This window comes from Schistocerca cancellata, chromosome 9 (assembly GCF_023864275.1).
Source record: "Schistocerca cancellata isolate TAMUIC-IGC-003103 chromosome 9, iqSchCanc2.1, whole genome shotgun sequence".
In the NCBI taxonomy this organism is placed as follows: Eukaryota; Metazoa; Arthropoda; class Insecta; order Orthoptera; family Acrididae; genus Schistocerca; species Schistocerca cancellata.
In genome coordinates this window covers 100,718,035-100,740,654 of record NC_064634.1, presented here as the reverse complement: position 1 = coordinate 100,740,654, position 22,620 = coordinate 100,718,035, and the positions used below count along the sequence as shown (strand labels likewise).

The following is a 22,620-nucleotide window of genomic DNA, read 5'->3' as shown; positions in this document are numbered from 1 at the left end:
GAGTTTCGCACAACAGTAGTCGGTAGGGGCACAACAGTAACACATGTCAACTCCATATGTAAAATAGGCGGCCCTCATTGCGAATTCTTCACCTTATCAGAGAACATAATATATTAAAATACGTTAGCGTTACTACTGAACCGTAAACAGAACACCTTGAACGACTAGAGGTATAGTATGTGATCAAAAGTATCCGAATACCCCAAAAAACATACGTTTTTCATATTAGGTGCATTTTTCTGCCACCTACTGACAGGTCCTCCGTATCAGCGACCTCAGTAATCATTAGACATCCTGAGAGAGCAGAATGGGGCACTCCACGGAACTCACGGACTTCGAACGTGGTCAGGTGATTGTGTGTCACTTGTTTCATACGTCTGTACGCGAGATTTCCACACTCCTAAACATCCCTAGGTCCACTGTTTCTGATATGATACTGAAGTGGAAACGTGAAGGGACACGTACAGCACGAAAGCGTACAGGTCGACCTCGTCTGTTGACTGACAGAGACCGTCGAGAGTTGAAGAGGGTCGTAATGTGTAATAGGCAGACATCTATCCAGACCATCACACACGAATTCCAAACTGCATCTGGATCCACTGCAAGTACTATCACAGTTAGATGAAAGGTGAAAAAACTTGGATTTCGTATATGCCAAATGACGCATCGTTTGGTGTAAGGAGCGTAAACATTGGACGATTGAAGAGTGGAAAAACGTTGCGTGGAGTGACGAATCACGGTACACAATTAGGCGATCCGACGGCAGGGTGTGGATATGGCGGATGCCGGCCGTGGTGGCCGAGCGGTTCTAGGCACTTCAGTCCGGAACCGCGCGACCGCTACGGGCATGGATGTGTGTGGTGTCCTTAGGTTAGTTAGGTTTAAGTAGTTCTAAGTTCTAGGGGACTGATGACCTCAGATGTTAAGTCCCATAGTACTTAGAGCTATTTGAACCATTTGATATGGCGAATGCCCGGTGAACGTCGTCTGTCAGCATGTGTATTGCCAACAGTAAAATTCGGTGTCGGTGATATGGCGTGGTCGTGTTTTTCATGGAGGGGTTTGCACCCCTTGTTGTTTGGGTGGCACTGTCACACCACAGGCCTACATTCATGTTTTAAGCACCTTCTTGCTTCCCACTGTTGAAGAACAATCGGGAATGGCGATCGCATCTTTCAACACGATCGAGCACCTGTTAATAATGCACGTCCTGTGGCGGAGTGGTTACACGACAATAACATCCCCGTAATGGACTGGCCTACACAGAGTCCTGACCTGAATCCTATAGAACACCTGTGGGATGTTTTGGAACACCGACTTCGTGCCAAACCTCACCAACCGACATTGATACCTCTTCTTAGTGCAGCACTCCGTGAAGAGTGGGCTGCGATTCCCCAAGAAACGTCCCAGCAACTGGCTGAAAGTATGCCTGCGAGTGTGGAAGCTGTCATTCAAGGCTAAGCGTGGGACAAAACCATATTGAATTCCAGCATTACCGATGGAGGACGCTGCGAACTTGTAAGTCATTTTCAGCCAGTTGTTCGGATACTTTTGGTCACATAGTGTAGGACGTTTACAAGCACAGGACACGTACTTTAGTATGTTCTGTAGAAATGTTTACCATTTCAGTCACTTCCATTCAAATGGCTCAAATGGCTCTGAGCACTATGGGACTTAACTTCTGAGGTCATCAGTCCCCTAGAACTTAGAACTACTTAAACCTAACTAACCTAAGGACATCACACACATCCATGCCCGAGGCAGGATTCGAACCTGCGACCGTAGCAGTCGTGCGGCTCCGGACTGAGCGCCGAGAACCACTAGACCACCGCGGCCGGCACTTCCATTCAGCATGTGTCCTGTTGACTTGTAGGTGCAGGGCCTGCCATCGGCACTGATAACCTGTTCCATGCGTGTGGTATCGACGCGTATAAGGCGCGAATGGCGTCCTGTGATACATCATCCATGCTGCATTCACTTGGTTCCAAAGATCATCTGTGGTGTGTGGTATTGTGTCAGAGTGGTGCACCCATAGTTTCACCATATCCCATACGTTTCCGATTGGCAACAAGTCTAGTGATCTGGCGGGCCAGGGCAAAAGGTTGACATCCTGTGGCACCGAGAGGGCACGTGTTCGTACAGCAACAAGCTGTCATGCATTTGTCTTGCTAAAAATGAGGTCTGGGGTGTTGTTGGGGAAGGATATTCGGCGCACACCTGTTGCACTGCTGAAATACTTCATCCCACACGAGCAGCGATATCCCGGATGGATGGATCACATTCTGTCATGCCAATAATGTGCCCCCTTTCAAACTTTCGTACGGTTCGCCCATACGTCTGCGAGGCACCCTGAGCGTCTTCTCAAGTCACAGTGATCCATTACCTTCGGTTTATAGCGATAATGAGGGAAGTAGGCACATTTTACCGGCAGGTGGTATTGAGCAGCGACATCGATGTTGACCTTGAACACGCGGGCCGGCTCTACACCTCACCTGTCACTGATAAGTTAGATATATGTACGCTATTTAACATTTTCTGAGCATTTCTGGTGAATTAAATAAAATTTTAGTTTCTACAGGCAATAATATAAATCTCTTGGCAAATACCTTTTCGAGATTGATGTCTGAAATATTCCTCTGTGATACAGAGAAGGGGGAGGTTGAGTCAATAATTAAATCACTGAAGACTAAGGACTCTCGTGGTTATGATGGAGGGCCTAGCAGAATATTAAAATACTGTACTGCACATGTTAGCCCTGTATTTAGCCATATTTGTAATTTTTCCTTTCGGAATGGTCAGTTTCCTGAACGATTAAAGTACTCAGTAGTAAAGCCGCGCCGGCCGAAGTGGCCGAGCGGTTCTAGGCGCTACAGTCTGGAACCGCGCCACCGCTACAGTCGCAGGTTCGAATCCTGCCTCGGACATGGATGTGTGGGACGTCCGTAGGTTAGTTAGGTTTAACTAGTTCTAAGTTCTAGGGGACTGAAGGCCTCAGAAGTTAAGTCCCATAGTGCTCAGAGCCATTTGAATCATTTTGAAGTAAAGCCGCTTTATAAAAAGGGAGAAAGGGATAATGTAGACAATTTTTTCTATGCCATCGGGCAACGGCCTTGCCGCAATGGATACACCGGTTCCCGCCAGATCACCGAAGTTAAGCGCTGTCGGGCGTGGCCGGCACTGGGATGGGTGACCATCCAGGCAGCCATGCGCTGTTGCCATTTTTCGTGGTGCACTCAGCCTCGTGATGCTGATTGAGGAGCTACTCGACCGAATAGTACCGGCTCCGGTCAAATAAAACCGTCGTAACGATCGGGAGAGCAGTGTGCTGACCACACGCCCCTCCTATCCGCATCCTCAGCTGAGGATGACTCGGCGAACGGATGGTCCCGATGGGCTACTTGTGGCCTGAAGACGGAGTACTTTTCTATGCCATCAGTTTTTCTTAAAGTTAATGAAAAGGCCGTATATGTAAGGATAGTTGATCATTTTATATCACACGATTCGCAATCAAATGTACAGTTCGGCTTTAGAAGTCGTTTAACAACTGAAAGTGCTATATTCTCTTTTCTCTGTGAGGCACTGGATGGGTTAAACAAAAGGTTTTGAACGCTAGGCAAAGTTTTTGATTTAACTGAGGCGTTTGATTGTGTTGATCATAAAATATTGCTCGAGAAGTTGGACCATTAGCGAATACAGGGAGTATCTCACAATTGGTTCACCTTTTACGTAAACAACAGACAGCAAAAGGTCATTATTCACAGTGTTGAGAATGGCTGTGATGTGGGATCTGAGTGTGTTACGGTCAAATGGGGGGGGGGGGGTGCCCCAGGAATCAGTGTTGGGGCTACTCCTGTTCCTTACTTATATAAATGATATGTCCTCTATTATTACAGGTACCTCTAACATATTTTTGTTTGCTGATGACACTAGATTGGTAGTAAAGGATGTTGTGTGCAGTATTGGCTCGTTTTCAAATAGTGCGCTTCATGACCTAAGTTCATGGCTTTTAGAAAATAAACTAGCTCTAAATCACACTAAGACTCAGTTTTTACAGTTTCTAACACACAATTGAATCAAACCTGACGTTTTAATTGCACAGAATGGGCATAAGATTAGTGAAACTGAACATTTCAAATTTCTACGTCTTCAGATAGATAGTAAACCGTCGTAGAAAGCCCACGTTCAGGATCTTGTTCAAAGACTTAATGCTGCCATTTTTACTATTCGAAAGGTATCTGAAGTGAGTGATCCTTCGACACGAAAATTAGTCTACTTTGCTTATTTTCATTCGCTTATGTCGTATGGTACTATATTTTGGGGTAATTCTTCCCATTCTAATAGGATGTTTTTGGCTCAGAAATGGTTGGTTTTGGCAATAAGTGGTGTTAAGTTCGCGAACCTCTTCTCGACCTCTGTTCACTAGTCTGGGTATTTTTACATTATCGTCCATCAGTACAGATTGGGCGCACAGCTCCTCGCAACAACCGTACGTGAGTCCGAAGATCTCGTCATCATACCTGACAGCAGTTCAAAATCTTTCCGATTCACCTGCACAATTTCATGGATAAGTGTTCGAGTTGTCACGAGTTGTCAACATGATCTATGCCCACACCATTAGCGATCCTCCTCGATATCGATCTCTTTCCACAATGTTCGGGTCTCGAAATCGTGTTCCAAGTTCCTGTCAGGTGCGAATCTGTTGAGAATCACTGGCCACACTGTCGAAGACGGCATACAGTTTCGGTCTCTGTAAACCGTCGCCACATCCGAGGAACAACAGAACGATTCACGTTAAGCCATCTGGCCACATCTGTTTGCGACTGTCCTGCTTCCATTCTTCCTGCTGCCCTCCACTACTGAGAATCTGGTAGGAATCATTTCTGTGCCACACTACAACGTCTCTGACTGTGCACACAGCTACTGTGGATGCAGGACTAACCAGCAAACACTCCGTTCGGTAGGTACCCTGACGTCATCGTTTGCGTAGTTTTCCGATGACCGAACTGCCATCTTCGGTGCAGAACACGATCGTACGGACATCTGTTGACAGTTTGCATATTAATATCGTGAATTAGACACAGGACGGCGAAACAGCGTTCATGTGAAACACAACTAGCTCTTTATACTATCGACAGGGGATGTCAAATTGATTCCATATTTTTAGATTTCCAAAAGGCTTTCGACACAGTTCCTCACAAGGGTCTTCCAACCAAACTGTGTGCGTATGGAATATTGCCTCAGTTGTGCGACTGGAATCGTGATTTCCTGTCAGAAAGGTCACAGTTCGTAATAATAGACGGAAGGTCATCGAGTGAAACAGAAGTAATATCCTGCGGTTCCCGAGGAAGTGTTATGTTGTTGTTGTGGTTGTGGTCTTCAGTCCTGAGACTGGTTTGATGCAGCTCTCCATGCTACTCTATCCTGTGCAAGCTTCTTCATCTCCCAGTACTTACTGCAACCTAAATCCATCTGAATCTGCTTAGTGTATTCATCTCTTGGTCTCCCTCTACGATTTTTACCCTCCACGCTGCCCTCCAATACTAAACTTGTGATCCCCTGATGCCTCAGAACATGTCCTACCAACCGGTCCCTTCTTCTTGTCAAGTTGTGCCACAAACTCCTCTTCTCCCCAATTCTATTCAGTACCTCCTCATTACTTAGGTGATCTACCCATCTAATCTTCAGCATTCTTCTGTAGCACCACATTTCGGAAGCTTCTATTCTCTTCTTGTCCAAACTACTTATCGTCCATGTTTCACTTCCATGCATGGCTAGACTCCATTGAAATACTTTCAGAAACGACTTCCTGACACTTAAATCTATACTCGATGTTAACAAATTTCTCTTCTTCAGAAACGCTTTCCTTGCCATTGCCAGTCTACATTTTATATCCTCTCTACTTCGACCACCATCAGTTATTCTTCTCCCCAAATAGAAAAACTCCTTTACTACTTTAAGTGCCTCATTTCCTAATCTAATTCCCCCAGCATCACCCGACTTAATTCGACTACATTCCATGATCCTCGTTTTGCTTTTGTTGATGTTCATCTTATATCCTCCTTTCAAGACACTGTCCATTCCGTTCAACTGCTCTTCCAAGTCCTTTGCTGTCTCTGACAGAATTACAATGTCATCGGCGAACCTCAAAGTTTTTATTTCTTCTCCATGGATTTTAATACCTACTCCGAATTGTTCTTTTGTTTCCTTTACTGCTTGCTCAATATACAGATTGAATAACATCGGGGATAGGCTACAACCCTGCCTCACTCCCTTCCCAACTACTGCTTCCCTTTTATAATTCTCGACTCTTATAACTGCCATCTAGATTCTGTACAAATTGTAAATAGCCTTTCGCTCCCTGTATTTTACCCCTGCCACCTTCAGAATTTGAAAGAGAGTATTCCAGTCAACATTGTCAAAAGCTTTCTCTAAGTCTACAAATGCTAGAAACGTAGGTTTGCCTTTCCTATATCTAGCTTCTGAGATAAGTCGTAGGGTCAGTATTGCCTCACGTGTTCCAACATTTCTACGGAATCCAAACTGATCATCCCCTAGGTCGGCTTCTACCAGTTTTTCCATTCGTTTGTAAAGAATTCGCGTTAGTATTTTGCATCCGTGACTTATTACACTGATTGTTCGATAATTTTCACATCTGTCAGCACCTGCTTTCTTTGGGATTGGAATTATTATATTCTTCTTGAAGTCTGAGGGTATTTCACCTGTCTCATACATCTTGCTCACCAGATGGTAGAGTTTTGTCAGGACTGGCTATCCCAAGGCCATCAGTAGTTCTAGTTGTCTACTCCCGGGGCCTTGTTTCGACTCAGGTCTTTCAGTGCTCTGTCAAACTCTTCACACAGTATCATATCTCCCATTTCATCTTCTTCTACCTCCTCTTCCATTTCCATTATATTGTCCATAAGAACATCGCCCTTGTATAGACCCTCTATATACTCTGCTTTCCCTTCTTTGCTTAGAGCTGGGTTTCCATCTGAGCTCCGGATATTCATACAAGTGGTTCTCTTTTCTCCAAAGGTCTCTTTAATTTTCCTGTAGGCAGTATCTATCTTACCCCTAGTGAGATAACCCTCTACATCCTTACATTTGTCCTCTAGCCATCCCTGCTTAGCCATTTTGCACTTCCTGTCGATCTCAGTTTTGAGACGTTTGTATTCCTTTTTGCCTGCTTCACTTACTGCATTTTTATATTTTCTCCTTTCATCAATTAAATTCAATATCTCTTCTGTTACCCAAGGATTTATACTATCCCTCGTCTTTTTACCTACTTGATCCTCTGCTGCCTTCACTACTTCATCCCTCAAAGCTACCCATTCTTCTTCTACTGTATTTCTTTCCCCCATTCCTGTCAATTGTTCCCTTATGCTCTCCCTGAAACTCTGTACAACCTCTGGTTCTTTCAGTTTATCCAGGTCCCATCTCCTTAAATTCCCACCTTTTTGCAGTTTCTTCAGTTTTAATCTACAGGTCATAACCAATAGATTGTGGTCAGAGTCCATATCTGCCCCTGGAAATGTCTTACAATTTAAAACCTGGTTCCTAAATCTCTGTCTTACCATTATATAACCTATCTGATACCTTTTAGTATCTCCAGGGTTCTTCCATGTATACAACCTTCTATCATGATTCTTAAACCAAGCTATCCATTCTCCTTCTACTGTCTTTCTTTCCCCATTTCTGTCAAGTGTTCCCTTATGCTCTCCCTGAAACTCTGTACAACCTCTGGTTCTCTCAGTTTATTCAGACTCCATCTCCTTAAATTCCCTCTATTTTTCCTGATCTACACTCCTGGAAATTGAAATAATAACACCGTGAATTCATTGTCCCAGGAAGGGGAAACTTTATTGACACATTCCTGGGGTCAGATACATCACATGATCACACTGACAGAACCACAGGCACATAGACACAGGCAACAGAGCATGCACAATGTCGGCACTAGTACAGTGTATATCCACCTTTCGCAGCAATGCAGGCTGCTATTCTCCCATGGAGACGATCGTAGAGATGCTGGATGTAGTCCTGTGGAACGGCTTGCCATGCCATTTCCACCTGGCGCCTCAGTTGGACCAGCGTTCGTGCTGGACGTGCAGACCGCGTGAGACGACGCTTCATCCAGTCCCAAACATGCTCAATGGGGGACAGATCCGGAGATCTTGCTGGCCAGGGTAGTTGACTTACACCTTCTAGAGCACGTTGGGTGGCACGGGATACATGCGGACGTGCATTGTCCTGTTGGAACAGCAAGTTCCCTTGCCGGTCTAGGAATGGTAGAACGATGGGTTCGATGACGGTTTGGATGTACCGTGCACTATTCAGTGTCCCCTCGACGATCACCAGTGGTGTACGGCCAGTGTAGGAGATCGCTCCCCACACCATGATGCCGGGTGTTGGCCCTGTGTTCCTCGGTCGTATGCAGTGCTGATTGTGGCGCTCACCTGCACGGCGCCAAACACGCATACGACCATCATTGGCACCAAGGCAGAAGCGACTCTCATCGCTGAAGACGACACGTCTCCATTCGTCCCTCCATTCACGCCTGTCGCGACACCACTGGAGGCGGGCTGCACGATGTTGGGGCGTGAGCGGAAGACGGCCTAACGGTGTGCGGGACCGTAGCCCAGCTTCATGGAGACGGTTGAGAATGGTCCTCGCCGATAGCACAGGAGCAACAGTGTCCCTAATTTGCTGGGAAGTGGCGGTGCGGTCCCCTACGGCACTGCGTAGGATCCTACGGTCTTGGCGTGCATCCGTGCGTCGCTGCGGTCCGGTCCCAGGTCGACGGGCACGTGCACCTTCCGCCGACCACTGGCGACAACATCGATGTACTGTGGAGACCTCACGCCCCACGTGTTGAGCAATTCGGCGGTACGTCCACCCGGCCTCCCGCATGCCCACTATACGCCCTCGCTCAAAGTCCGTCAACTGCACATACGGTTCACGTCCACGCTGTCGCGGCATGCTACCAGTGTTAAAGACTGCGATGGAGCTCCGTATGCCACGGCAAACTGGCTGACACTGACGGCGGCGGTGCACAAATGCTGCGCAGCTAGCGCCATTCGACGGCCAACACCGCGGTTCCTGGTGTGTCCACTGTGCCGTGCGTGTGATCATTGCTTGTACAGCCCTCTCGCAGTGTCCGGAGCAAGTATGGTGGGTCTGACACACCGGTGTCAATGTGTTCTTTTTTCCATTTCCAGGAGTGTATATTAACGACATAGGAGACAATCTCAGTAGCCATCTTAGATTGTTTGTAGATGGTGCTGTCATTTACCGTCATGTAAAGTCATCAGATGACCAACAGAAATTGCAAAATGATTTAGATAAGATATCTCTATGGTGCGAAAACTGGCAATTGACTCTGAATAAAGAAAAGTGTGAAGTTATTCACATGAGTAACACAAGATATCCACTACATTTCGATTACGGGATAAGTCACACAAATCTGAAGGCTGTAAATTAAACTAAATACTTAGGGATTACAGTTACAAATACCCTAAATTGGAACGATCACACAGATAATGTTGTCGGTAAAGCAAACGAAAGACTGCGATTCATTGGCAGGTGCAACAGGTCTACTAAAGAGACCGCTTACACCATTCTTGTCCGTCCCCTTCTGCAGTATTGCTGTGCGGTGTGAGATCTGCGTCAGGTGGGACTGACGGTTGACATCGAAAAAGTTCAAAGAAGGGCAGCTCGTTTTGTATTATAGCGAAATAGGCGAGAGAGTGCCACAGACATGGTACGTGAATTGGAGTGGCATTCATTAAAACAAAGGCGTTTTTCGTTCTCCTCCGATTGCGAAGACATTCTGTTGGCACCTACCTACATAGGGAGAAATGATCATCACGATAAAATAAGAGAAATCAGGGCTCGCACAGAAAAATTTAAGTGCTCGTTTTTCCCGCGCGCCTTTCGAGAGTGGAACGGTAGAGAGACAACTTGAAGGTGGTTCATTGAACCCTCTTCCAGACACTTTATTCTCAATAGGAGAATAATCACGTAGATGTAGATGTTTGGACACCAGTGTACTTTGAACGCGAAATGGTAGTTGGAGCTAGAGGCTTGGAGCATTTCGTTTTGGAAATCGTTAGGGAGTTGAGCATTCCGAGATCCACAGTGTCAAGAGTGTTCCGAGAATACCAGATTTCAGGCGTTACCTCTCACCAAGGACAACGCAGTGGCGAACGGCCTACACTTAACCGCCGAGAGCAACGGCGTTTGTGCCTGCATCGCCTTTCTTGGGCTCTTGACCATATCCGTTGGACCCTACCTGACTGGCAAATCGTGGCCTGGTCAGATGAGTCCCGATTTCAGTTGGTAAGAGCGAATGGTAGGATTCGAGTGTGGCGCAGATGCTACGAAACCATGGAATCAAGTTGTCAGCAAGACACTGTGCAAGTGGTAGTAGCTCTACGTAGGTGTAGGCTGTGTTTATGTGGAATGGACTGCGCCCTAGGCCCTATTGAACCAATCATTGGTTGTAAATGGCTGTCTTCGGCTACTTGGAGAGCATTTGGAGCTATTCCCGGACTTGGTTCCCAAACAAGGATGGAATTTTTGTGGATGACAATGCGCCATGTCGCCAGGCAACAACTGTTCGCAGTTTGAAGAACATTCTGGACAATTCGAGCAAATTATTTAGCCACCAATCAACAGCTATGGGACATAATTTTGAGGTCAGTTCGTGCACAGAATCCCACACCGGCAACATTTTTGCAATAATGGGCGGCTAAAGAGCCAGCATTGCTCAATATTTATGCAGGTGACTTCCAACTACTTCTTGAGTCTATGCGATGTCTAGTTACTGCACTAAGCCGGGCAAAAGGAGGTCCGACACGATACTAGGAAGTATCCTGTGACTTTTGTCACCTCAGTATACATTTTTTCGATCTCTTCGTAATCTGCAGTGCTTCTTGGCATATGAGCTTGTCCCTCTGTGGTGGCTGTTGAATTTGTTTCTGCCTTGGCTACAATAATATGCTCACTATGGAGTTCATTATTCATTTTTATTGACTGTCATGCCTACTCCTTCTTCACCTCTTTTGAGTATGTGCTCTTAGTAATGTCTTAGTCTTAATTTATGGTGACTGAATCGATATTTGGCCTAAGATTTTCTTTCTACCGTGTGTAGTTTTATCACGATGTGACTTCGTTATAAACTAGAAAATTAGCAAAGAATTTATAATGCGACTGAAAATAATTTAATTTTTCAGTATGAGCAAATGTTTTATTGAAATGTAAACCCGAGGATATCTACAGGCTTCTTCCCTGAATAGAGCTGATGACTTCTCCTCGGGCAACCAGTCGAATAAGGTGTTCGTTTGGGAGCGACTTTTTGTTCTGTTGTGACGGCTTCTCTCTATCGCGGTAGTGTCCCGTGTGTGTCCGCGCGCACAATCACTGCTTTGAAAACTGCTACAATCGAGACGTAAAGCACCGATCTACGTTCTGTTTACAGGTTACGTTAGCTCCGAACAACCTGAATAATTCAGTTTCAGGAAGAAACGTAGTTTCGGAACTGCCACATACCAACTTCCGTCAGGTAACCAGTTAGGTTCCACGCCACTGCACTGCTTTACTCAGCTTGTTATCCGACTCGAACGGCATCTTCGCTCGCACGTCTCCTGCGTTCATGTGGCTTGAATTCGGTGCTGTTAACATTGTTTGTTGTTGTGAACTTCAGCCAGAAGACTATTTTTGTGCACCTTTCCACACTAGTCCATACCGTACTTGCATCTTCGTTTCTGCGTAACTTCCGCAACCTATGTCTATTCCAACTTACCTACCGCACTCAAGCCATGGTCCTCCCTCCCTCGCCCCCCTTAAAACTTTTACGCTCTCACCTCCCTCCATTACCAAACTGACTATTCTTTGACGCCTCAAGATGCGTCGGATTAACTGATCCCCTTTTTTAGTTAATTCTTCCCAAAAATTTCTGCAGCACCAGGAAAGATTTGCTAATATTTGAATTTGTATTCTTGTTTTCAGAAACGTTATTCTTGCTACTGCTGGTCTGCGTTTTATGTCGTCTCTACTTTGGCCATCGTCAGGTATTTTTCAGCCCAAACAGGAGAACTCGTCTACTATTTTCAGTGTCTCATTTCTTTATCTAATTTCCTCTTCATCATCTGACCTAATTAGAGTACACTTCGTTACTTATTTTTACTTCATTTTACATACGTTTGACATCAATCGTATAATCTGTTCTGAAGACACCATCTATTCCATTCAACTGCTCTTCGAAAACCTCCCGTCTCCGTCACAGCTAAAATGACCTCAGCAGTCCTCAAAATTTTTATTTCTTCTTCCTGAACTTTAGTTCCTTTTCCAAATGCCTTCATATTTTCCTTTACTGGTACTTGGTTACATGTTCCATAGATCATCTGAACGACTCTTTCATCGAAATGAAAGGGAACGAGTCACATTACATGATATGCATACAAGTTTAGTTTTAACATTAATGTACATATTATTTTTCGATCCTACTCATGTAACAACAACGGAAAAAAAGCCTTTTGTGATATTTCGAATAGTTTTGATTGCTTAGATTGTGCTATGCTCTTAGAAAAACTTAAGTTTTATGGAACTGATGGTGTACACACAACTGATTTGAATCATACTTAACAAAAAGGATACAAAATTTTTGCTGAATAACTTAAACATTGTTCGAAAAGTAAAAAATTTCAGCGACAGGGGAGAAATCACAAAGAGGAATCCACAGGGTTTAATTGAGGGTCCTATTTCTTATAAGAGTGAATGACCTTTCATTTAATATTCCACAAGCAAAACTGGAACTTCTTCCAGACGATGCTAGTGTTATAATGAATCCCAAGAGAAGCCATTGGTGTTGATATTTTTCAAAAAATTATTAAGTGTTTCTCTGAAAATGAACTGTCCCTTAATTTTGAGAAAACACACTATATTCACTTCTCTATAACAAACAGTCGTATCAACAGCTGACCTAGAACATGAACAGCAGTCACCAAATAGGGTAGAATGTATGCATGTACTGAAGAGAACTTTAAATGGAAGAAGCATATTACTCTCAAACAGTTAAGTTCAGCTACTTTTTCTCTTTGTACAATTACTAGTCTTGGAAACAGACGAATGAACCTCCTCACATACTGTGCGTATTTCCACTCAATAATGCCTTATGGAATAATTTTCTGGGGTAACTCATCACTTAGAAAGAAAGTATTTCTTGCACAAAAGCGAGCAGATAGAGTAGCATGTGGTGTTCACTCGCAGACGTCATCTCTTCAAGGAATTGGTCATTTTAACTGCACCATCACAATACGTATCACATTTTCTAATTAAATTCGTCATAAATAATCCATCACAATTTTGGAAGGACAGTGATGTCCAAACCTACATGAGTAGACAAAAAATGGCCTTTATTACCTATTATTAAAGCTGTCAGTGGCTCAGAAAGGAGTTCATTATGTAGCAACAAAAAGGTTTGGTCATTGGCTGAAAACCATGAAATACCTGACAAGCAGCAAAGCAAGTTTCAAATCTAACTTAAAAGTATTTCCCTTGAACAACTCCTGTTCCATAGACGAATTTCTGTTTCAAGACTGGTAGCGTGGAAAAAACGTAGTCTGTATAAATAGTGAATAACATGGAAATAGGCTGCAGAGCTGTTTCACTTCATTCTGAATCAGTTTTCCTTGGATGACTGCAGCATGGTAAGTTGTAGACAGCCTTTGGCTCCCTGTATGTTACTCCTGGAAATTTCAGAATTCGAATGGGTGTTAATGCTGTTATTGCAGTAATATCACAACTGCCCGCCAGAAGGTCTCGTCTCCAGGTTGCGGTGTGGTTTACAACGGACGCTGCCGGCGTCGTAAAGAACGGCCCCACGCCACGTCCAGTGGCCAGAGGCGGCGGATCAAGGTCTGGGCTCGGCCCTCGAGACAGTGGTGAGGCGGGAGAAGGGAAGCGAAGGGCCGCCCTATAGAGCAGAGCCGCTGCGTAACAGCGGGGGGAAGGCACGGAGGCCGGGCTCTGTAAATGGATTATTATTACCGGGGAAAGGCGAGCACTGGGCCCACCTCACGCACTTGCGTAACGTGCTGCCAGGGTGGCGCCATCAGCATCAGCGTTGTGTGCAACTGGTACCAGAGAATCGTCGAGCGTCAAACAACACTGCGCAACACAATTAAAGGATCACTTTTTCGAAGCGCCGAAATTGTCTTCCATTGCTGCGTAGAAGTTTGAAATTTGGCTCTAAGGTGCCTAAAACCTTTCCTCTCCAATGGTGCAAAAGTGTGACGTCCTGTGACACCATCCTCGGGCTCGGGGACGCTTCAGACAGCGAGGTATCAAGACATGCAAGAAAAAAAGGCCGGAGCTCAGAGGGTCACGTGACATGTGACTTTATGAGGTAACAATGTAACCAAATTTCACCACAATTCTGGACGTGTCACAAGATGCTAAGGTCGTCACATCCCCTTTTTACCCACATTTTATCCCCATTTTTTTCGCTTCTTTGATGGAGGTCAAATCCGCGACACCAAGATTTGAAATTTCGCGGTTTTATTATGGGCGGTCGAGACAGATAGCCGCTCAGAATCGACACAAAAAGGCCTTATTTGGTGGAATAAAGGGCGTCAATGAAACCACCCCTTTCCTTGGTGCATTGATGCCCATACATTTCACGGTCAAAAACGGGCGACAGTACATAGTGTGATGAGCAATAGGACGACGTTTCTGACAACATTCAACACTGCTGTCATCCTAATGATTCAGCCTTTCTGTAAGTACATCCTGGGGCAGTAATGCCGCAGAATGTGGTCTGTCCCCTTAGGATTGCTGTGTGACCGCGTTTTCGCTCTGGTGTACAGGGTGGAGCCTCTACAGACCTTTCAAAACTGTTCAACGAAATTCGAATGTGATCCGAAGCAGCAAAGTGCTCTTATGTTTTCGCAGCTATCCTCTTTCATGCCCTCATGTGCCATGAAAAATGAGGGGATGCATACTGTCACATGTGTGAATAAAATGGCAAACAGTCCCTCTAACATTTCCCAGTTTGGCAACACCCTCAGTGCCACATGTCTGCTTTTGTTGAGCACTTTAAAAATGGAACTGTGCAGAGACAATCTATGACGAGATTCTGAGGCCCCTATCGGCAGGCAACCTCTTGACATGCCTCTGCTTCTGCATGCCTACTGGTAGCGGCAAGAGTAGCAGTGTGGACTACCTGCAGGCCCCGTAGACTCTTCTCACAGTTTCTCTGCAGAGTTACATTTTTAAAGTGCTCACATGCATCTGCCACTGAGGATACTGCTGAATTGGATATTCCTAGGGAGATCCTTCACCTTTTAATTCACGCATGTGTCAATATCAAAATGATTCCTAGTGGTTCCATACTGTGCATCAGAGCTCTCCAATGGGCTCAGATCACATTATGTGGCATTGCTGCCCCACGATGTCCTTAGAGAAGGGTTGAAACGTCTGGATGACAACAGTGTTGAATGTTGTCGAGAACGGCCTTCTATCACTCAGCTCACTTAGAACTGTCGTTTTGAAGCGCGAAATGTGTGGGAATCAATGCCCCAGGAAAGGTAAGCAAAAGGGTGGTTTCACTGACGCCGTTTATTCCACCTACTAAGGCCTTTCTTTTTCGATTCTGAGCGGCCGTCTGTCTCGGCTATCCATAAGCAAACCACGTGATTTCAAGCTGGGCATCGCGGTTTTGACCTCCATTGCAAAGGCGTCAAAAGAAGTGTAAGTGGGGATAAATGGGGGTGTGCCTACCTTCCCATCGAGTGCCACATTCACATTGGAGTTGGACACAATTGTGGTTAACTTTGGCGCCGTTGCAGCATCATTAACCAACTTAAGACCTCATACGAACTCGTGAGCTCTGACCTTCCTCTCATGTGGCGACACCTTGCTGTTTGAAGCGCCACCTCCCTCGGACCTGCCTGTACAGTGACCAGCTGGAATGTGCTCTCGACTCCGTCGATGTCCTGCGAGGTGCTTCTGGTTGTTTGGGATGGTACTGTGGGGTGAGAAGCTTGCTCTCCCTGCTCTAGCAGGGACCGAGCGAGGTGGCGCAGTGATTAGCACACCGGACTCGCAATCGGCAGGACGACGGTTCAAACATGCGACCAGCGATCCAGATTTATGTGTTCCTTTATTTCCCTAACTCTCTTCAGACGAATGCTGGGATGGTTCCTTTGAAAGATCACTACCGATTTCCTTCCCCATCCTTGACACAGTCTGACCTTGTGCTCCCACGATCGTATCCAGTGTACGATCGTGGCATCACGTGGAAAACCGAGGAGCCACCAGGACCAGCCACAGGGGACCCAAAAATTCTGAGGACGGCTTTAACATAAATCTAAACCGACCAATAAACAAATGTTACTCCTATCTCCACTGTATAGCATCAGATCGCTGCACTCCATAGGCAATGTCGTCTAAATTTATGAAAAATGTTTTATTTGCAACGGTACACCTTCCAGCTACTTCTCTACCTAGTCGTCGCCTTCGCCCCGATCTGTCGTAGCGTTGTACCATTTTTCCAATACCATCCTCTTCGAGGGTAAATGCCAGTGCTTTCCGCCAATTCTCAGCGCTGGCCTATAGCACATTGTCTGTGTCAGAATGTCTTCTTCACAGCTAGCGTTACATGTAAGCAGAGATGAAGCTCAGGGTGGAGCCAGTGATGGTCTGTATTGTGTATAACCAAACACCGCCCCCCCCCCCCCCCCCGTCGAAAGCGCTTCAGGAGCATCTTCATTTCCCTGCAAAGTGCGGCCGAGAATTACCATGAAGAAGGAAACACATGACAGGTGTCTAGAGCATCTCACTGCAGCATCCAGGAGACTTCGGCTGACACAGCAGTAGTACCACTAGAAGAATCGGTTTCACTAGAAGAATCGTTGGCCGTGTTCACCACTTTCTCTGGTATCACATGGAGGCGGGAGTAAGGGAAGTGTATCTTCAGGGTAGTGTTGCAGCCGATGATCTTATAAGCGTGCATAAGTTCGACCGTAAGCTCTCCTGTGTCCCAAGAGCAATTTTAACGAAACAATGCCATGCATTCAGCTTATGAAGGGCAAGAATGAACTCAAAGTCTGTGTCTGCTAACAGCTGTCGTACCTGTGGAGCAATGAATATCCCCTGTGTGATCTTCTGTGTGCTGCGTCGTGGAAACTTCTTACACAAATACTGATATGCCGCTTCATTCCTGTGGACAACCTTATCAGATGGATCATGAGTCCCAACTTAGTGTGTAATGTAGGGAGGACTATTTTGTTCGGATTCGCTAGAGGTTCTCCCGTGATTTTTTTTTCAAGCACCAGAGCTGTTAGTGGAGGCCAATACCTCTGTGTGTGGTGTTTTTCTCTTAGGCGACTGCCTACCCACACAGGTAATAGCATTATTTAGCGTAACTCTCTTGCAAACCCAACAGCATCGCAATTACTCTGAAGTCCCCACACACCAGCGGATTATGCGTATGATAATTAACGTAGTTTACAACGGGTTTCAACACAGTGTAACTTGCTTTAGTTAAGGCAACATATACGACAGGGATGGATGGCCGTTCATTACTACTGTGTGACACCACTGTTTTCAGATATGTTTTCGAGCTATCTATAAAGAGTCTCCACTCGTCTGATTTAAATGTATTGTTCAGATCTTCCAACAAACGGTCAGTGTCACCGCAGGATGTAACGTCGCCTACAGAAATGACGCTCAGGTTTTTTCTGACGCTCCCATACTGTGTCAGCGAGAAGATACACTGCCGCAGTCGTTTAGCCAACAGATGGGCCTTACGCTTTGGAAGATCTAAATCCCTAATCATATCATTCACTTCACACTTCGTGTTTTCGTGTGGTTGTCCAGATGACGATGATGGTGTAAATGTGGCGTCAGTCTCACTGGCAGAAGATTGCACTTTATCGGCCGTGTGTCTTGGTTCAGCATCATCATTGTCACTGCTTGGTGGTGGTACATGTGAGGAACAGGAACCGTCAGTCCTTTGCATGAACCACAGGGCGAATGACAGGTGGCATGCTGAATATTCCTCTTCCACTTCACTCTGGCTGCTTTGCTCAGCAATTTGATGCATCATTTGTAGGCTCACGCCAAGTCGCAGACACAGCAATCTTCATGCAGACGCTTTTATCACGCATCGAACCGCATCCAATCACGAAGTGTGACACACATTGCCGCTCACGATTTATCTTGGTCTCCAATTCGACATCCGTAAGATAAGGCGTACGCTAGTTTAAGTGCTTTGGTCAATGGTCACCTTTAACCACAAATACGACGATTGCCCAGAAAGTAATGCACTGCATTTTTTTCCCTCAGCCGAAGATAATGCTACGAATGCGAAACATTACGTATGTATCATTTGAACCTCCTGAGTGAGCGCGCCAATTATCTGTCGCTTCCGACACATAGCGTGGCTGCAAGACAGTTACAAAATGGCGCTTGTAGGTGATGTACGCTGCAAGCAATGTGAATTTCCCACTTCAGAGAAAGAAACTGTGGGGAATACTCACAAACGCTTGAGCAAAGTCTATGGAGCATCTGCTGTTGATAGAAGTACAGATAGTCGCTGGGCACGGAGGTTGAGATCATCAGAAGGCGGTTCGGCGGAGCTCCGCGGTTTGCAGTGATCGGAGAGACCATCCACGGCTGTCACACCTGACATGTTGCGGCGACCTGAAGTTGTCATTCGCGAGGACAGACGCATTATCACTCGCAATTGGCGCTGAATCTGGAGGTGATTCACACTGTGAAGCACTGGCTCCTCCAACAAGACACGTATTGCTACCGACAGTGCATACACACCTTTGTTTCGCGCTGGAGGAAGGCCGTAGAACGGGATGGAGATTACGTGGAAAAATAGGGTGTGTAGATAAAACACCATTCTTCCGTGTGTGTAATTCTCATTATGTTCAATACAGAACTTTCGAAGGTAAAAAATGCGGTGCATTACTTTCTGGGCAACTTCGTGCTAGCTGATATGAATTAAACCTGATTTCAAAGCAACCAGTAAGTTATTTAAACCACTTCAAAACTCAAGTGATAGCAATGTAGCACTGCGTACACAGGGTATAAAGGAGCAGTGCACTGGTGGAGCTCAGGTGATTCACGTGAAAAAGTTTCTGACGTTAATAGACTCTGAACGCGGAATGGTAGATGGTGCTGGAAACATGGGACTTTCCATTTGGGAAATCTTTAGGAAATTCAATATTCCACGATCCGCACGTCAACAGTCTGTCGAGAATGCCACATTTCAGGCATTACATCTCTCCACGGACTACGCAGTGGCTGACAGCCTTCATTTAACGACCGAGAGCAGCGGCGTTCGCGTAGTACTGTCAGTGCTAAAAGACAACCAGCACTGCGTGAAATAACCACAGAAATCAATATGGGCCGTACGACTTGAGTGACTTTGCAAACAGCACGACATCACCTGCAGCGCTTCTCCTGGACTCGTGACTCTGTTAGTCGGACTCTAGACGACTGGAAAACTGGGGCCTGGTCAGATGAGTCCCAATTTCAGTTGATAATAACTCATGGTAGGGTTCGAATGTGGCGCAGACCCCACGAAGCCTTCGATCCTAGTTATCAGAAAGACACTGCGCAGTCTCGTAGGGGGTCCATAAAGATGTGAGCTGTCTGTACATGGAATGGACAGGGTCTTCTGGTCCAACTGAACCAGTCATTGAGTGGCTACTTGGAGACCATTTGCAGCCATTCACGGATCGCCTATTTATGGATGACAATCCGCCATGTGACCGGGCCACAATTGTTCACGGTTAGATTGAAGAATATTCTGGACAATTGGAGCGAGTGATTGGGTCATCCAGATCATCCGACGTGAATCCCATCGAACATTTATGGGACATATTTCCAGAATGAAATTTTCACTGTACAGCGGAGTGTGTGAGCTGAAATGAAACTTCCTGGAGATTAAATGTGAGTGCCGGACCGAGACTCGAACTCAAGACCCAAGTTCGAGTCTCCGTCCGGCACACAGTTTTAATCTGCCAGGAAGTTTCATTTATGGGACATAACCGAGAAGCGAATGTGAATGTCGTGCGACTAGGGCCTCCCGTCGGGTAGATCATTCTTCAGGTGCAAGTCTTTCGATTTGACGCCACTTCGGCGATTTGCGCGTCGATGGGATGAAATGATGATGATTAGGACAATACAACACCCAGTCCCTGAGCGGAGAAAATCTCCGACCCAGCCGGGAATCGAACCCAGGCCCTGAGAATTGACATTCTGTCGCGCTGACCACTCAGCTACCGGGGGCGGACACCGAGAAGTTAGTTTGTTCATAAAATACTGCACCGACAACACATCCAAGAATATGGATGGCTACAGAACCATCATGAGTCAGCATTTCCGCAGGGAACTTCGAACGACTTGTTGAGTCCATGCTACATCACGTTGCTGCACTGTTGTTGTGGTCTTCAGCACTAAGACTTGTTTGATGCAGCTCTCCATGTTAGTCTATCCTGCACAAGCCTCTTCATCTCCTATTAACTACTTCAACCTACGTCCCTTTGAATCTACTTACTCTATTCATCTCTTTGTCTCCCTCTATAATTTTTACCCCGCACTCTCTCCTCCAATACCAAATTGGTGATCCCTTGATGCCTCAGAATGTGTCCTACCAAACGATCCCTTCTTGTAGTCAGGTTGTGACACAAATTTCTCTCCTACCCAATTCTGTTCAGTACCTCCTCATTAGGTACGTGGTCTACTCGTCTAATCTTCAGCATTCTTCTGTAACACCAGATTTCTAATGCTTCTGTTCTCTTCTCGTGTAAGCTGTTTATCGGGTATGTTTCACTTCCGCACAGGGCTACACCCCATACAAATACACTACTGGCGATTAAAATTGCTACACCACGAAGATGACGTGCTACAGACGCGAAATTTAACCGACAGGAAGAAGATGCTGTGGTATGAAATGATTAGCTTTTCAGAGCATTCACACAAGGTTGGCACCGGTGGCAACACCAAAAACCAGCCGGCCGCGGTGGTCTAGCGGTTCTAGGCGCTCAGTCCGGAACCGCGGGACTGCTACGGTCGCAGGTTCGAATCCTGCCTCGGGCATGAATGTGTGTGATATCCTTAGGTTAGTTAGGTTTAAGTAGTTCTAAGTCCTAGGGGACTGATGACCACAGATGTTAAGTCCCATAGTGCTCAGAGCTATTTGAACCATTTTTTTGACACCAAAAACGTGCTGATATGAGAAAAATTTCCAACCGATTTCTCATACACAAACAGCGGTTGACCGGCGTTGCCTGGTGAAGCGTTGTTATGATGCCTCGTGTAAGGAGGAGAAATGCGTAGCATCACGTTTCCGACTTTGATAAAGGTCGGATTGTAGCCTATTGCGATTGCAGTTTATCGTATCGCGACATTGCTACTCGCGTTGGTCGAGATCCAATGACTGTTAACAGAATATGGAATCAGTGGGTTCAGGAGGGTAATACGGAACGCCGTGCTGGATCCCAACGGCCTCGTATCACTAGCAGTCGAGATGGCAGGTATCTTATCCGCATGGCTGTAACGGATCGTGGAGAAACGTCTCGATCCCTGAGTCAACAGATGGGGACGTTTGCAAGACAACAACCATCTGCACGAACAGTTCAACGACATTTGCACCAGCATGGATTATCAGCTCGGAGACCGTGGCTGCGGTTACTCTTGACGCTGCATCACGGACAGGAGCGCCTGCGGTGGTGTACTCAACGACGAACCTGGGTGCACGAATGGCAAAACGTCATCTTTTCGGATGAATCCAGGTTCTGTTTACAGCATCATGATGGTCGCATCCGTGTTTGGCGACATCGCGGTGAACGCACATTGGAAGCGTGTATTCGTCATCGCCATACTGGCGTATTACGCGGCGTGATGGTATGGGGTGCCATTGGTTACACGTCTCGGTCACCTCTCGTTCGCGTTGACAGCACTTTGAACAGTGGACGTTACATTTCAGACGTGTTACGACCCGTGGCTCTACCCTTCATTCGATCCCTGCGAAACCCTACATTTCAGCACGATAATTCACGACCGCATGTTGCAGTTCCTGTGCGGGCCTTTCTTGATACAGAAAATGTTCGTCTGCTGTCCTGACCAGCACACTCTCACCAATTGGAAACGTCTGGTCAATGGTGGCCGGGCAACTGGCTCGTCACAATATGCCAGTCACTACTCTTGATGAACTGTGGTATCGTGTTGAAGCTGCGTGGGCAGCTGTACCTGTACACGCCATCCAAGCTCTGTTTGACTCAATGCCCAGGCGTATCAAGGCCGTTATGACGGCCAGAGGTGGTTGTTCTGGGTACTGATTTCTCAGGATCTATGCGCCCAAATTGCTTGAAAATTTAATCACATGTCAGTTCTAGTACAATATATTCGTCCAATGAATACCCGTTTATCATCTGCATTTCTTTTTGGTGTAGCAATTTTAATGGTCGGTAGTGTACTTTCAGAAAGGACTTCCTGGCACTTTCATCTATACTCGATGTAAACATATTTCTATTTTTAAGAAACGCTTCTCTTGCCATTGCAAGTCTACATTTTATTTCTCCCTGCTTCGACCAGCATCAG

General features: G+C 45.9%; 1 pseudogene; it reads left to right on the top strand.

Moving 5' to 3' along the window:
• The first annotated feature begins 3,100 nt into the window (after positions 1–3,100).
• LOC126102333 (5S ribosomal RNA) lies at positions 3,101–3,218 on the top strand (annotated as a pseudogene).
• The last annotated feature ends 19,402 nt before the right edge of the window (positions 3,219–22,620 follow it).